The 17,316-nt window shown below is 42.6% G+C and overlaps 1 protein-coding gene across 2 annotated transcripts in view; it reads right to left on the reverse strand.

The window, feature by feature from the left end:
• Positions 1–17,316, reverse strand: part of ZHX2 (zinc fingers and homeoboxes 2) — a 225,978-nt gene that overhangs the window by 111,467 nt on the left and 97,195 nt on the right. For both annotated transcript variants that reach the window (XM_036737197.1, XM_036737188.1), the window contains exon 3: positions 810–879. The gene's annotated coding sequence lies outside the window, so the exon portion shown is untranslated. The remainder of the gene's footprint in view (positions 1–809; positions 880–17,316) is intronic.

Consider the following 17,316-nt stretch of genomic DNA (forward strand, 5'->3'; position numbering starts at 1 on the left):
AGGTCATCAGAAGGCTCATCCAGCATCTACTTCAATGTTTTCAGTGATGGGAAGCTCACTCTTTCACACTCACTGCATTTTTGGATAGTTCTAACAGTTTAAAAATTTCTCCTTATAGGAATTTGAGAACTGTCTCCCTATAACCTCATGCCCCAATTCTCCTTTTGTAATAGCGCAAAATAAGCCTCATCTGTTCCCACATGATAGCCCTTCAAATAATCTTTCTATAGTATAAGCATTCCTAATTGAAGGGTTTCTAGGCTTCTGTTGGTCTAGTTATAACTAAGAGACAACATCTTTCCTTGGTCATGATGGGGAGGGGAGGGAGAAAGGATGAAAGGATGGATGGATGGATGGATGGGTATAAACCTATTTCTGAGACCACAGAAAACCCCCAAGCAAAACCTTCCACAGGGTAGGCCACCAGTGTTACCTAAGCATAAAGAGGACAGCATGCCCACTGGTGCACTTCATTCTACAGCTGGGAAGGAACTATGTCCAGTGAACTTGAATTACAATATACTGCCAAGAACTGTCCCCAAGTGTTGGAGGAGGCCAGTGTGGAGAATCTCCCACATCGCACAGCTCATCCGAGTTTTAAGAATGACCAAGCCCGGACGTGCCGTTGCCAGAGACAGACTTGTGTCTAGCCGTGGTGGCCCTGTTTTCCAGGGTAAACACCTCCTTGCAGACACTACCTCAAATAAGGTAATTTCCTTTTTGCTTGACACACCCATCTCTTTTCTCCTTTTGAAATCCACTCCAGGCACCCTCTACACCCCCAGCAGACATCACCCCACATTACTCACTGGTGCTGTATTGCTTACATCCTGGGAACCTTCTGCAATTAGACTCTGGGGACACCAGTGCATCAGAGATCTGAAAAGAAAAGAAACTCTATATTAAAACCAATTTGGGGGGTGGGGTGGAGAATAGGTGTTGGATGGCCAAGTCTGTTCTCAAGGAGTCCTGAGTCATGGGGCAGGGGGTGTTTGGGGAGAGTGAAAACATGGTGACAGAGCATGGTGTAGCATTGGACTTGGAGTCAGGAAGACCAGAGTTCAAATCTGGCCTCTGACACTTCCTAGCTGTGTGACCTGGGTAAGTCACTTCTGTGCCTCAGTTTCTTTATTTGTAAAATGGAGATAACAGTAGCACCTACCTTGCAGAGTCTTTGTGAAGATCAAATGAGGTGATAATTGTGAAGTGCCTGGCACACAGTGAGAGCTATATAATGTTAGCTATCATTATTATTATTAAAATCCCACTTCTGACATTCGTTAGCTGTAGGACCCTGAACCAGTCACCTAACCTGTTTCTGGATCTCAGTTTTCTCATCTATAAAATGAGTTGGTTGGACTCAATAACCTGTAAGGTTCCCCACAGATGTAAATCTAGTCTGTGAACTTCGAAAACTCTCTTGGGGCTTTGCTAGAAAAAAGATTCTAATTTAGTCTAAGCCAGCAGATAGGAGGGTCAAGAAGGATTGGGCTTCAGGACAGGGGAATACAATGGGTAAACTATCAGGTAATGAAGGCTTCCTTTAAACTTCACTCAGGTAAATCATTTTCTTTATCAAGGGGGCAACTGGCTGCTGCATCGGATGCCAAATTATCATTATTCTTTTATTGGTGGGCAGCGCGGCAAGAGGCTCTGTAATTTGCTCTGAACTTGAAAAGACAGCTATTCATAAAAATAAGACAAAAGGAAATTTCAACGTATATTTATACCATAGGAGGCTGCTGCCAAGAAAGCTCAATGTACTTTGAAAATTCCTGGGGAGTCTTTCCCCTCGCTCAAGATGGCGGACAAAAAGCCTCCAAAGGAACCAAAGGAAAAGAAGGCCAAAAAGGAAAAAAAAAGAGAACAAAAAGGAAGATGTGGCTGAAAAGGTGGTGAAAAAGCCTCGAAAGCATTGCAGTCGGAACCCAGTCCTGGCCTGAGGGATTGGTAGATACTCCAGGTCTGCAATGTATTCCCGGAGAGCCATGTACAAGCGGAAATATGCTGCACCAAAAACCCGGATTGAAAGGAAAAAGAAAGAGAAGGTGCCTGCTACTATCTCAAAGCCAGTTGGTGGTGATAAGAATGGAGAAACCCGTGTGGTAAAGATTCGCAAAATGCCTTGGTATTACCCTACTGAGGATGTGCCTAGAAAGCTGCTAAGTCATGGTGAAAAGCCCTTCAGCCAGTACGTGAGGAGACTTCGAGCTAGCATCAAGCCAGGCACTGTTCTGATCATGGTCAATGGCCGCCACAGGGGCAAGCGAGTGGTTTTCCTGAAGCAGCTGGCTAGTGGCTTGCTACTGGTGAGTGGACCTCTGACCATCAACCGTGTTCCTCTGAGAAGGACCTGTCAGAAATTTGTCATTGCCACCTCTACCAGGGTTAACCTTTCAGGTGTAAAAATTCCAAATCATCTTACTGATGCTTACTTCAAGAAGAAGAGGCTCCGTAAACCTAGACACCAAGAAGGAGAGATTTTTGACACAGAAAAAGAGAAATACGAGATTACAGAGCAGCGCAAGGCTGATCAGAAAACAGTGGACTCTCAGATCTGCCCCAAATCAAGAAAATTCCTCAGCTCTGTGGCTACCTGTGTTCTGTATTCTCTCTCTCTCCAATGGAGTTTATCCGCACAAACTGGTGTTTTAAATGCCTTCCAGAGAACTCTTATTAAAATATTTGGAATAGTAAAAAAAAAATTCCTGGGGAACACTATAGCTTAAAATACCAGGCCTCTGGAGTGGCCACTATCTGGTTGGTATCTTGGATTCGGGTCTGAATGGGCAAAAGCTGTTGAGGGGAGGGCAGGGGCTAGTCTAAAACATGAAAAGGAGAAAAGGAGAGGGGGTGGGGAGGGGGGGGGAGAGAGAGAGAGAGTTGGATAGTTCTAGTCAGAGAGAGAGAGAGAGAGAGAGAGAGAGAGAGAGAGAGGGAGAGGGAGAGAGAGAGGGAGAGGGAGAGACAGAGAGACAATAGACAGACAGAAAAAGAGAGACAAGAGAGATTAAAAAACACACAGAGATGGAGACACAGACAGATACAGAGACAAAGAGACAGAGACAACAGACAGAAAAAGACAGACACACATACATAGAGACACAGAAAGACAAAGAGACAGAAAAAAGACAGACATATACATAGACACAGAAAGACAGAGAGAGATAGAGAAAGAGACAAGAGACAGAAAAAGACAGACACAAATACACAGAGACAGAGAGACACAGAAAGACAAAGAGAGACAGAGACAAAAAAGACAGACATACACATAGACACAGAAAGAGATAGAGAAAGAGACAAGAGACAGAAAAAGACACACACAAACACACAGAGACAGAGACTGAGAGATATGAGACACAGAAAAAAGCAGGGAGAAGAAGAAAGAGACCATGTTTGGTTTCATTAGAGCTCAAGAGGGAGAAAGAGGCCAGGGCAAGGGTCCAGGAATAAGCTGCTTGTGACTGATACTCTTGCACTCTCTCCCCACTCCTGTTCTTCTCCCTAATATATGAGTTTTCTAGCTATCCAAGAGCCACAGGTGGCAAAGGGCTTTTTTTGAGGGTCTTAGAGAAAGACAGAGAAGCTAGGAATGGAGAGCAAAATGGGAGCTTGACTTTACACTTCAGAAATGGGGCTGGCTGTGGACAGAATTCCCTTGGATCCAAGGCTGATCAGTCCCTGAGGTGAAATACAATAAACAAACAGGCATTTATTGAGCACCTACCTACCATGTACCAAACATTCCAAGACAAAAATAGAACAGTCCCTGCCCTAAAAGGGCTTACATTCTAGTGGGAAGGATAGATAGATAGATAGATAGGTAGATACACATATGTGTGTGTATATATATATATATAAAATGTATATACACACACACTTGCATATATACACACCACACACACACATATATATATATATTGTGTGTGTGTGTGGTGTGTATATGTGTATGTGTGTGTGTGTGTGTGAGAGAGAGAGAGAGAGAGAGAGAGAGAAGGAATTTTAGTCAGGCTGAAAGGAATATATGAGGCATTTTTCCAAGCTGACAGTCATTCCATTCAAATTTAAAGTTATAACTGTTAGACCTGGGGTTCAACATACTCCCTCCCTCCCCTTCATCTCTTAGTTTAAGTAACATGTCTTTTTGTAGCATCCTTTCTGAAGTTTGCCTATTCTTTATCTTTCCTGTTTCTTGTTTGCTTTTATTCTCTTCTAAATTTCATTCTCTAATTCATGGGCAATGTCTTTACTTGTTATTTATTTTCTGTTTCTTCAATGAGTACTCCTCCTGGGCAAACAAAACTCTCTCCTTGTTCCAGTTTCTATGTCATGGCATTTGTTGGCCCCATTGCATCTTACTTTTTTCCCCTGATGTTCCTCACTCTGAATTTATCTCTTTCTTCCTCTTTTGAACTCCTAAAACAACTTCAATTATAGCATTTCTTACAGTACACCTTATTACAGTACACCTTAACTACAGTACAGTTATTTGTCTACTATGTGATCTCCCCTGTGAGGTTGTAAGCATCTGGAGAGGCAGAGGTCATAGAAGGGATAGTGTACTGGACTTTGGGGTCAGGAAGATCTGGGACTAAATCTGACCTCTGACATGTGCTAGCTGTATGACCATGGGTAAGTCACTTAACTTGCCTGAGACTCAGTTTCCTTATCTGTAAAATATAGATAATAATGATGGGAAGTTGAAATGAGATAATGGAATGTGCTTTGCAAACCTTGTTCTATATTATACTCATAGTGTATGGCAATTCATATAGATATGCATGCACATAAAACATGCATGTGTGTCTGTACACGCATGTGCATACACACGTATACATACAGGCAGTTAGGTGGTACAGTAGATAGTGTTCTGGGTTCCTGAGTTCAAACCTAGCCTCAGACACTTACAAGCTGTGTGACCCAGAGCAAATCACTTAACCCTGTTTGCCTCATTTTTCTCATTTATAAAAATGAGTTGGAGAAGGAAATGGAAAACCACTCTAGTGTCTTTGCCAAGAAAACCCTGAGTGGGGTCATGAAGAATTGGATATGACCTAAAATGACCGAATAGACATGTATACTTCCATGTATATTTGTACATATATTATATATGTATGTATATACACACATACAGAGTGCATTAAATTCCTCAGTGCAGTTTAAAGTTTTCATCGCTTAAAACTACACTAAGGTTTGGGACACTCTGTACATAAGAGTGTGTGTGTGTGTGTGTGTGTGTGCGCGTGTGTGCGTGTGTGTGTGTGTGTTTGGTCTGGACCCAGAATTTCAACAATATGAAGAATTCCCCGAGTACCAGCTCCCTCAAACTATGCAAATCAACAACTCATCTATAACTTAGTCATAGAGTTGCCTGGGGAATTGAGAAGTTAAGTGACATATCCACAAGAAGATAGACAGCTACTACATAATAGCTAGGTCCTGAACCCAAATCTGGCTGACTCCAAGACCCAGTCCTTAATTCACTAACCTCCACTCCACTGGCAGCTGTTATGATTTCTCTCTGTATCCCCAAAGTGCCCATCCCAAGACCTCTTACATGGCAGGTTCTCCATGATTTGAGTATACTTCAGGTAGTGTGGTACCCTACTGTGGGTAGGATAGGTATATTTGGGGAAAAGGACCTTTCTCAAAACTTCTGAAACAATGTCATGTGGTCAACTGCCTATTCTCTCAGCCCTCCGGGAAAGAGTCAGAAAAACTTTCATAATTATTAATTAACCAGTCAACAAACATTCACTAAGCACTTACTATGTACTAGTGTGTTAAGCACTGGGGATATAAAGAAAAAAGGAAAAAATACACCCCCATAAATCCTTGGCATTCCTATACATTACTAACAAAGCCCAACAGCAAGAGAGAGAAAGAGAAATTTCATTTAAAGTTACTGTAGACACTACAAAATATTTGGGAGTCTATCTGCCAAGACAAACCCAAGGCCTATATGAACATAATTATGAAACGCTTTTCACACAAATAAAGTAAGATCTAAATAAATGGAAAAATATCAGCTGCTCATGGTTAGGCCAAGCTAATATAATAAAAATGACAATTTTACCTAAATTAATTTATTTATTCAGCACTGTACCCATTGAACTACCAAAAAATTATTTTACAGAGCTGGATAAAATAATAACAAAATTCATCTGGAAGAACAAGAGGTCTAGAATATCTAGGGAATTAATGAAAAGAAATGCTAGGGAAGGTGGCCTAGCCATACCAGATATATTAAACTGTACTATAAAGCAGCAGTCATCAAAACTACCTGGTACTGGCTAAGAAACAGAGTTGTAGATCAGTTGAATAGGATAGGTACACAAGACAGAGAAGTCAATGACTATAGCAATCTTTGATAAACCCAAAGAGGCCAGCTTCTGGGCTAAGAATTCACTATTTCACAAAATCTGCTGGGAAAATTGGAAAATGGTAGGGCAGAAACTGGGCATAGACCAATATCTTACACCATATACCAAAATAAAGTCAAAATGGGTTCATGATCTAGGAATAAAGGCTGATACTATAAGCAATTTGGGAGAGCAAGGAATAGTTTACCTATCAGATTTATGGAAAAGAAAGAATTCATGACACAACAAGAGACAGAGAGCATTATAAAATGCAAAATGGATAATTTTGATTATGTTAAATCGAAAAGTTTTTGTATAAGAAAAGCCAATGCAACAAAGATTAGGAGGGAAGCAGAAAATTGGGAGAAAATCTTTACAACTAGTGTCTCTGATAAAGGCCTAATCTCTAGAATATACAGGGAACTGAGCCAAATTTATAGGAATACAAGTCATTCCCCAATTGAGAAACAGTCAAAGGATATGAACAGGCAGTTTTCAGAGGAAGAAATTGAAGATATCTATAGGCATATGAAAAAATGTTCTAAATCACTATTGATCAGAGAAATGCAAATCAAAACAACTCTTAGGTACCACATCTCTCCTGTTAGATTGGCTAACATGACAAAACAGGAAAATGATAAATGTTGGAGAGGATGTGGGAAAATTGGAACACTGTTACACTGCTGGTGGAGTTGTGAACTGATCCAGCCATTCTGGAGAGCAATTTGGAACTATGCCCAAAGGGCTATAAAAATGTTCATACCCTTTGCCCCAGCAATACCACTTCTAGGGCTGTATCCCAAAGAGATCATACAAGTGGGAAAAGGACCCGTATGTACAAAAATATTTATAGCGGCTCTTTTTGTGGCAGCAAAGAATTGGAAATCAAGGGGATGCCCATCAATTGGGGAATGGCTGAACAAGTTGTGGTATATGAAAGTAATGGAATAGTATTGTGCAATAAGAAATGGGGAAGATACGGACTTTACAATAACCTGGAAAAACCTACACAACATGATGCTGAGTGAGCAGAGCAGAACCAGGAGAACATTATACACAACCACAGATATATGGATTCTGTGATGACTAACTCTGATAGAATTTGCTCTTCTCAGCAACACAAGGTGCAAAGACAACTCCAAAGGACTCACGATGGAGAATGCTATCTACATCCAGAGAAAGAACTATGGAGACTGAATGCAGATTGAGGCAAACTGTTTTCTCTCCTTTTTTTTCTCTTTTGTTTTTGCTTCTTCTTTGTCACAATTCATTCCATTGGTCATAACTCTTCTTTACAACTTGACTAGTGTGTAAATAAGTTCAATGTGAAGTTATATGTAGAAGATTTACTGGATTCCATGCCATCTTGGGGGGAGGGGGAAGAAAATCTGGAACTCAAAATCATGAAGAACTGAGTGTTGTAAATAAATATAAAAAAGAAAAAAAAAGAAAAAAGGAAGAACACTCCCTGCCCTCAAGGAGTTCACATTCTAATGGGGAGAAATAGCAATGTGTACATGTATAGGGAAGAGAGTACATGGAAGGCGACCTTTGGGGAGAATGTACTAGAAACAAGAGAGGTGGATGGGATTGAAAAGGCCTCCTGAAGAAGGTGGCCTCTAACGTCTTGAGTCAGCACTTCACAGAATAAGGATGAAGGTAATTCCATGCATGAATTCTTCCCCATTGCCTCCTCCCACAGGAGACAACCTGACTCCTACACTGTGCTCTTCAGACATGGGAATATGGGTCTGACTTTACTGTTGTGACCCTCCATGTAACCTTGTGATTCTAAACTAGACAGAACTCAACTTAGAGTTTCAAGTAAACATCCTGAAGGATTCTTGGAAGCAAATAAAAGGCCAGGGCACACTGCCCAACACAGGTACATGCACTCGCACACAATCAGACTAGTACATGAGAACATGGGCATCTGTTCGGGGCCCGGGCATTGTGATGATGCAAGCCTATTGCGGCTGAAACCTTCAAGGGCAGTCAGTCCCTGGGTGAGAGACGAGACAGGACTACAGACCACAAATGGGAGGCACGCCCCCCAACCACAGCCCCAGCAAACAAGGATCCCCAGGCTGAGGGCAGGATTAGTTGTCCAAATAACTCATTCTCTTAATGACCTGGAGACAGCTCCAATGCTTAGGAACTGTTTGATATTGTGCAAATCATTAAACTCCTGGGTTTCTACAACATGAAAATAAAGATAAGACTCAAATTAGCGACTTTAGGGGGTTGTTATGAGGAAAATATCTTGTGAACTTTTTTGGGGGGGGGGCAGGTCTGGACTTACGTTTTAATTAGTGTAGGTGAATTCCTAGTATGGAAATTTCCCTTGCTGTTGCAGATTGGTATCATCTCTGTAATTTAGATTAATTAGCTCTAAAGCTGAAAGGTACCTTGGAGGTCATCTTAGGCCAACCCTCTCATTTTGTTGTGGTCCGTCCTTCCTTTTCAAAGAGGACCGATGACGTCATGGGTGATGTCTTAACTCTGGTGTGAATTGTATTTACCTGAGGGGGAGTTGCATCAGCCTCAGTCTCTCTTCCAGCATCACAGAAGTCCAGTGGCAGGACAAAAGTCAGGGGGACTGGTGATGGCCCAAGAAGCAGTGGATGATGTGGCATCTTCAATGACTGACCAAGCTCTAAGCACTCCTGCTTCAGATGCCATCATGGCTGTTGGAACAAACTGTTCTCATCGTCCAGGGAAGTCTTCGCATGCTTGGGGTATATGGGCCCCACCTAACTCACAGACGGGGTTGAGGCCCATCAGTTCCCCTCAACCTGGTTTAGCCTGTCTGCCAGAGACTGTTTTACTGGGGTGTGGCTGTTGCACAAGCTTCTTGGAGCCACAGATGAGAGCTGGGTGACAGGTGCAGCCCTGGAAAGGGCTCTCAGCAAGCCCTCACACCAGAGGTGCTGGTCCTCCCTGAACACCCCATACAATCCTACCCTCCCATATTACAGATGAAGAAACCGAGGCAGAAGAGGATGTAACTTGTCTAGGGTCACACAGCTCATTAAGCTACATCAGAACGAATTTGAACCCCGGTCTTTCTGACTCCTGGAGAAGCTGGGTTGACACACTAGATGAAGTCCTGGTCATCTTCTTGAGTTCAAATCTGGCCTCAGACCCTTACTAGCTGTGTGACCCTGGACAAGCCACTTCACCCTGCTTGCCTCAGTTTCCTCACTCGTCAAATGAGTCGGACAAGGAGATAACAATCCACTCCATTATCTCTGCCAAGAAAACCCCAAACAGAGTCACATTGAATCAGATGTGACTGAAAGAAACAACTGAACTTTGTGACTTCTTCAATAATTTCAGAAAGTTTTAACCCCAGGACAATGACAGGGAAAGCGATTTGCCCGTAGTCATGCAGTGAGTGTGCATTAGAAGAATGACTTATACCTAGATCTCCCTGGCTTCAGACCAAAGAACATGTGATACGCAAAGGCTTGGGAGTCAGGAAGACCAGAGTGTAACTAGTCTTTCACTCTAAGGAGCTCTGGGATCCTGGACACACAGTGTTACTGCTACGAGCCTCAGGCAACTCTCCAGGACTGCTTAACGCAGATGATACAAAAAGAGGCAAAAAATAAACAACAACAAAAAATAAAAAAAACAGTCTCTGCCCTCAAGGAGCTCACAATTTAATGAAGGAGACGAATACATGCAAACAAGCCAAAAACAGGATAAATAGGACACAATTAACAGAGGGAAGGCACTGGAATTAAGAGAGGCTTCCTGTAAAATATGGGATTTTAGTTGGGACTTAAAGGAAGCCAGGGATCACAGATCTTTTAAGTATTTCTAAGAGGTATGTGGGGACTAGCACCTCTGTTGTGAGGGCTTGCTGAGTCCTTTTCAGGGCCGCTCATCCACCTCTGGTGTCCGCCTGTCACCAAATCTCATCCATGGCTCCAAGAAACTGCAGCATGTACATTCGACCACATCCTGGTAAACCCATCTTGGCAGACCGGCTAAACCGAGCTGAGGATAACCCACAGGCCTCAAACCCATTAATGACTTGGGGGGGGACCCCCCCATGCATGTGAAGACTTCCTGCTGCAGAATGGGCAAAGGAGAACAATTTGTTTCAACAGCCATGAAGGCACCTGAAGCAGGCGCTGTGGAGTGCTTAGAGGTTGGTCAGACACTGAAGGTGCCAAGGTCACCCACTGCAGCCTGGGCCATCACCAGTCATCTTCCTTTTTGTCCTGCCCCTGGATTTCAATGACTCTGGAAGACAGTGAGGCTGATGACCTTACAGCTCTGCCTCACTTAAATCCAATTCATGCATGGGTCAAGACATCACCCTGTGAAGTCACTGGCCCTCTTTGAAAACGAAGGACAAACAACGACAAGATGGAAAATGTGAGGAAGCAGCCATCGGAGAGGATGTCACGTGGGTGGGTCCTGGGATATCATCCAAGCCAACCCCCTCATTTTACAGGTGAAAAAACTGAGGCCCACAGAGAGGAATTTGCCCAAAGTTATGTAAGCAGTTTAAGGGGCAGAGTGAGGATTCGAACCCAAATCCTTGGATACATTCCAGTACCCTCTTCACTATACCATATGTAGCTGGCATTTGTTATGCACCAGGAAGTAATGTTGCAAGGATGGATATTTGTAATACTCAATAAAGAATCTAGATAGGGGAGAGTTGGAGACTAAGAATTTGTTGGCATTAAGCCAACACAGGGAAGGGAGTACCCCCTGAACAGTACCATTTATCCCCCTCTGGATAGCCCTATCATAGCTTAATGCCCATATAATAATCGTTACTGTTGTTCAGTCTTTCAGTCGTGTCCAGCTCTTTGTGACCCCATTTGGGGTTTTATTGGCAAAGATACTGGAGTGGTTTGCCATTTTCTTGTCCAGCTTATTTTACAGATGAGGAAACTGAGGCAAACAGGGTAAAGTGACCTGCCCAGGGTCACACCGCTAGGAAGTGTCTGAGGCCAGATTTGAACTCAGGTGTTCCTGACTCCAGGCCCAATGCTCTATCTATCGCACTGCCTACTGCCCCCCCCCATATAATAATAACTGACTTTTACTTACATACAGTTTATAAAGCACTTTACAAACACTGTCTCTTTGAGGATCAGCAAATATTTATTGAAACCTGTTATAGAAGCAAGGCACTAGACATGCAGTGGAGAAAAAAGGCCAAGTTCCTGCTCTCAAGGATTTAGCATCTACAACAACAGAACATTTATGAAGCATAGTAATTCTGCAGGGAGAATGCTGGCCTTTGTCGCTGAACCTGAAGTGCTGGAAGATGAGAGTCAATTCTGGGTCTGCCCCTGCCTACCTGTGTGACCTCGAGCAAGGGACTGAACTACTCAGATGTCTCATCTGATGGCCAGGTTGTCCAAAGAGCTGAAGCATTATGCCTTCAAGCACCAAAATGCTACAACTTTCACCATTCAGGATGGAAATCTTCCTAAGATGTATTTTCTACATTTACCATTCAGTCATCCATGTATCTACCTGGATGTCAGGCCATATAATCTGCCGCTGTCCCCTTCTCCTCACTCTAGGTCAGAGTTCTAGAGACCGCTGCTCTCCTCCCTAGGCAGTGAGAGGTGGGGGGGTGGGGTAGGAGGAATAAATCAGGGCTGTGCTGGAGCCAGCTCAGGGGAGCTGATTGTTAAAATCTGTTAAAACAAAACAAAACCCTGTACGTAAATTTGTTAAATTTACACTTCCGAAATCAGCAAAAAACACAAAACAGGGCTTGCTTTATTGTTTTGTTGATTTCCCAGACTTAAGAAAGTGATGGAGAAAAATGTTAACACTGATTAAACTTCAAAAGTATATCATGGGTCCAATTACCCTCCCCCTGCCCCTTCCCACTGAGACTGCTGGGCCTGGAGTCAGGAAAACTCATCTTCCTAAGTTCAAATCTGGCCTCAGACATGTGCGAGTTCTGTGGTCCTGGACAAGTCACTTCACCCTGTTTGCCTTAGTTTCTTCATCTGTCAAATGAGCTGGAGAAGGAAATGGTAAACCACTGCAGTATCTTTACCAAGAAAACCCAAATGGGTTCACAAAGAGTCCAACACAACTGAAAATGACTGAACAAGAATAACCACCGCCACCCCAATGAGAGCTGGTTGTTAACGTCCCAGCACAGTCCTTTATAATCCACTAAGTTATAGAACCCCATTCTGAAAGCTGAGCTATATGCATTGGTAATGTGTGTAAATATACCTAACCCTCTATATTTAGTAAGCTCTAGACTGGGTGTCACCTCCCACCCTCCCTAGACCACTGCCATTGACTTTACCACATGATAACTCCACTCCCCCCACCCCTATCTTTCTATTTCTTGCTCAGAGAATAGTAATCAAATCAGTATCATTAATGCATGTGGAAGTGGCATGAAAACCATAAGTTCTATGGCTCCAAAGACCCAAACTCTCTTCTCTGGCCATGACTTCCCCAAGTGTTATTTCTCCCTAATCAAATATAAGTCCCTTGAGGGTAGGGACTGTCTTGCTTTTATATTTGCATCTCCAGTGTTTAGGACTATGCCTGTCACATGGAAATTGTTTAATAAATTATTATCCATTCATTCACCTAGAGCAGGCCTGCACAACCTGCACCAGAGGGCACACCAAAGGATTCTGGCAGCCTGCCAAAAACGTAGAGGATGTTTTGCCCTACATTTCTTGGGCCACCGGAAATCCTTTGGCTTGCCATAAGCGGCCCATGGGTCAGAAGTTGTGCTGTTCTGACCCAGAGGATCCATGACCAGTAGGCTTACACACTCCGGTTGACTATTCAAGGCCTACATTTCCAATTGACTACACATTACTCTCCTTCCCACACTCTAGCAAATTGGCCCATTTGCTTTGCTGTTCCTTGTGCCTACATTCCATCCCCAACCTGTGTCTTTTTTAAAAATTATAAACATATACATATTTATTTTTTGAGAATTACCAATATATATCTTTAAGATATTATTTATTTTATTTTTAATTTATGAAATAAAACAAACACTTCCATAACATAGTAGAATAAAAAAAGACGACTGCATGTCAAACTGCAAATCTATTGTGTATAACTTGCCATTCCTTTTAAATACATAATAAAATTATCATGTAATTTTCTTTTTTATCCTTTTTTCTTCCCTTCCCCTCCCCCATCCTAGAGATGGCTACCATTAAACACAAATACATATATATGTAAAATCATTCTATACATACTTCTGTTTGTCAGTTCTTTCTCTGGATGCAGATAGTGCCTCCCTTTATAGGTCCTCTGTAGTTAATTTGGGCATTTATAATAGTCAAAATTCTTCATTTGCTTGGTCATTCTTAAAACAATACTGCTAATACTATATACAATGTTCTCTTGGTTCTGCTCATTTTGCTCTTCACTATTTCGTGCAAGGCTATCCATGTTTTTCTAAAATTAATGAGCTCATCATTTCTCTCTCTCTCTCTTTCTTTCTTCCTTCTTTCCTTCCTTCCTTCCTTCCTTCCTTCTCTCTTTTTGGAGGGAACTGGAGTTAAGTGACTTGCCTAGGGTCACATAGCTAGTAAGTGTCTGAGGCCATATTTGAACTCAGGCCCTACTAACTCCAGGGCTGGTGCTGTATCCATCCGTGCCACCTTGCTGTCCCTTGAGCTCATCATTTCTTATAGTATTCCAACACGATCATATACCACAATTTTTTCAATCATTCCCCAATCAATGAGCGTCCCTGCAATTTCCAGTTCTTTGCCATTACAATGTTCTGTTTGTTGAGGAAATTTGGAGAGCCTGGAGTTTTCTGACCTACTCTGCCATCTTTGAAGAATCCTCCTCCCCAACCTGTGTCTTTGCATAGGAAGTCCCCATACCTGGAATGCACTCCTTCTCCTCAACTCTGGCCCCTAAGAATTCTTGGCTCCCTTCAAGGATCTGCTCATGTGCAAACGCTTTTTCTGATCACCTTGGTTGTTTGTCCTTTCTTACTTCCCTTCAAATTATCCCCTATCTATTTTTCTGGGTACATGCTGTATCTGTCTGTAGAATGTGAGCTCTTTGAAAACAGGGACTGTATTTTTTGTGTGTGGTTGGTTTTTGCCTTTGTATCCTCAGCCCTGTGCAAAACATCCTGAACATAGTAAGTACTTAATAAATACATTAGATTGTTTTTGGATTAGACTTTCTGCCCCCTTCCCTTTCCCTTCCCTCCTAGCTTGGTAATGGCAATCAATAAACAAACATTCATTAAGCATGTACTATGTGCTGGGCACCCTGCTAGGTGCCAGGAATACAAATAGAAAAGAATGAAAAATGATTCATACTCTCAAAGAGGTTATAATCTATGGGGGGGAAGACAACAATTGTGTGTATCTATAGACTATAAAGAGAATCTCTACAAAGCAGTGAAACATAAGGGTTATGAATGGAGGGAGAGAGGACACCAGTAGTCAGGGTAAAGTCTTTGGAGAAGACACCTTTGAGCACCTGGCTGAAGGAAGGTGACCAGATCTACTCCACCCTCTGGGGGCACCAGCTCTAAACTTTTGAGGGCTTTTTCATAGATGAATCAGTGACTGACATGCAAATAAGAGCAGGAAAGACCAGGGTCTTCAAGATCATGAAGGATGGCAGCATTTCTATAGTGCTAAAGCTTCCTCTATCACGCAGCAAGGCCGGAGGCATGAAAACCAGCTGGGCTAGTGGCCTCTGTTTTAGCGACCGCTACACACAATGCTGCCTGTTAGTTCAGGTAATAAACTATAAACCCGAAAGAAGGAAATAAATCAGAAAGAAAGAAAACAATTCTCTCTCACCCCCAATAAACACAGTTGCTTAGTAAGCAATACATCAAAGAATCAGATAAGGAAAGGGCCATATAACATAACTCAGAGCAGGAAAAGAAACTTTGGAGATTATCTGGTCCAATCCCCTCATTTTATAGATAAGGAAATTAAGGCCCAGAGGCTTAAAAAGAAGGGGAAGCAGCTGAGGTGGCTTAGTGGATAGAGTGATGAACCTAGAGTCAACAAGTTTGTGTGTCTGACTCTGTGACCCTGTCTGGGGTTTTCTTAGCAAAGATACTGGAGTGCTTTGCCGACCTGAGTTCAAAACCAGCCTGAGATGCTTACTAGCTATGTGACCCCGGGCAAAGCACCTAACCTTTCCCAGACTCAGTTTCCTCATCTGTACGTTGGGGATGATAACAATAGCACCTGCATCTCAGGGTTGTTGTGAGGATCAAATGGGATAATATTTGTAAAGCGTTTTGTAAATTTTAAGGCATTATGTAAATGTTAGCCGTTATTGTGAATCCACAGCCACACAAGTAGTGAGTAGCAGAGCAATCGTTTGAACCCAGAACCTTGGAGTCCCAGTACTCAGAATTTTTTTCACTCTCTGAATGACCGGAATAATGGTTAAACTGATTATCAAGGCCTCCTCCTTGGCTGTATCAACCAAACTGTATCAACCAAATCAAAAAACTGTTGGACAATCTAGTTCATTTGTGATCCAAGAATTCCCCCAGAATACCAGGTCCATAACCTAAACCAATCCTTCCAGCCTCCTAGAAATCTAGATCTAGCAATGGTTTTGGCAGAGGTGAAGGGCGACGGGCACATCTCTGATTAGCTCAGTCTGCTGATCTCAGAAGCCTTCAAAATCTATGGAAATGAACCCCTATAAAAGGAAATACGTGAGCTGGTAAGAGAAGTCTGTGGAGCTAAAACGTTTGGCTTTTTCCATCAAACAAAAGCAAAGGTAATGGGGACAGCAAAGTTCTCCAGGACTAGAGCTGAGAGGAGCCTCTAGGCCATCCAGTCCATGCCCCCATTTTAGAGAAGAGGAAAAACCACATATGATGATGTCCTAATAAGTACCTCAAGAAAACACTGGGCAGATCCGGCTGAAATTTAGTGTCTTAATTGGGGCCATACCCCAACTTCCCCACCTTGTTTCTATCTTTCAGAACCTTTGTTTCCAGTACAATCATCTTTTTTTTTCCTATTCTATGTTATGGAAATACTTTTTTAAAATTTAAGTTCAAAATAAAGTAAATAAAATAATAAAAGAAAAAGCTCAGTTGAGGTGAAACTGTGAAACCTTTGGTGATCTCACCCAGCTAATTTCCCTCCTAAAATTAACCTAGGCCACTGTGGATCTCTTGTTTGTCCCCCTTACTGATAGGGGCTGTATCTTCAGGTAAAGCATAATCTCCCTACACCTACTCCCCTCCCCCCCTTGTCCCCATCCTCCCCCACCGCCACTCCCAGGAGTATGCTGCTAAATCCTTAACAACTGGCTCTCAGAAAAGCATGACACACCATTGAGTTGTGTCTGTATCATCTGTATTACTAACATTTTCTCCATCACCTTCCAAGTCTAGACAATCAGCAAGATGATAAATGAAGCCCTGCTTTGTAGGGTTGGTTGATTTTCTAGACCACCCTCCCCCTTCAAGTTCAAGCTGGCTCCTGTACACCTCAGCCAGGAGCCAAGTAGAATTTAAGTTCCTTGGGGGCAGGGATAATCTTGTTTCTGTCTCCAACACCTTGCACACAGTAAGTGATTAAGAACTGTTTTTCGGATTTGACCCGGAAAAGAGGCCAGGTAGAAACATTCAAGCCAATGTACCCAGGGATGCTCTACTAATTGAGGGATTGTCTAAAAAGATCACAGACATATATAGAGAAGACAGAGTTCAGGGGCCACTGAGTCTAAACCTCTCCTTCGCCCACTTTATAGATGAGGAAAACTGAGGAACCCAAACGTTCTGGCTTCAAATTCAAGGCTTTCTAGCTTTGCAGACCCAATCTGGGATTTTCTTGGCAAAGATAATGGAGTGTTTGGCCACTTCCTTCTCCAGCTCATTTTATAGATGAGGAAAATGAGGGAAACCAGAGTAAAGTGACTTGCCAGGGTCACAGGGCTAATAAGTGTCCGAAGCTAGATTTGAACT

The sequence above is a fragment of the Trichosurus vulpecula genome, chromosome 1, assembly GCF_011100635.1.
Source record: "Trichosurus vulpecula isolate mTriVul1 chromosome 1, mTriVul1.pri, whole genome shotgun sequence".
Taxonomy (NCBI): Eukaryota; Metazoa; Chordata; class Mammalia; order Diprotodontia; family Phalangeridae; genus Trichosurus; species Trichosurus vulpecula.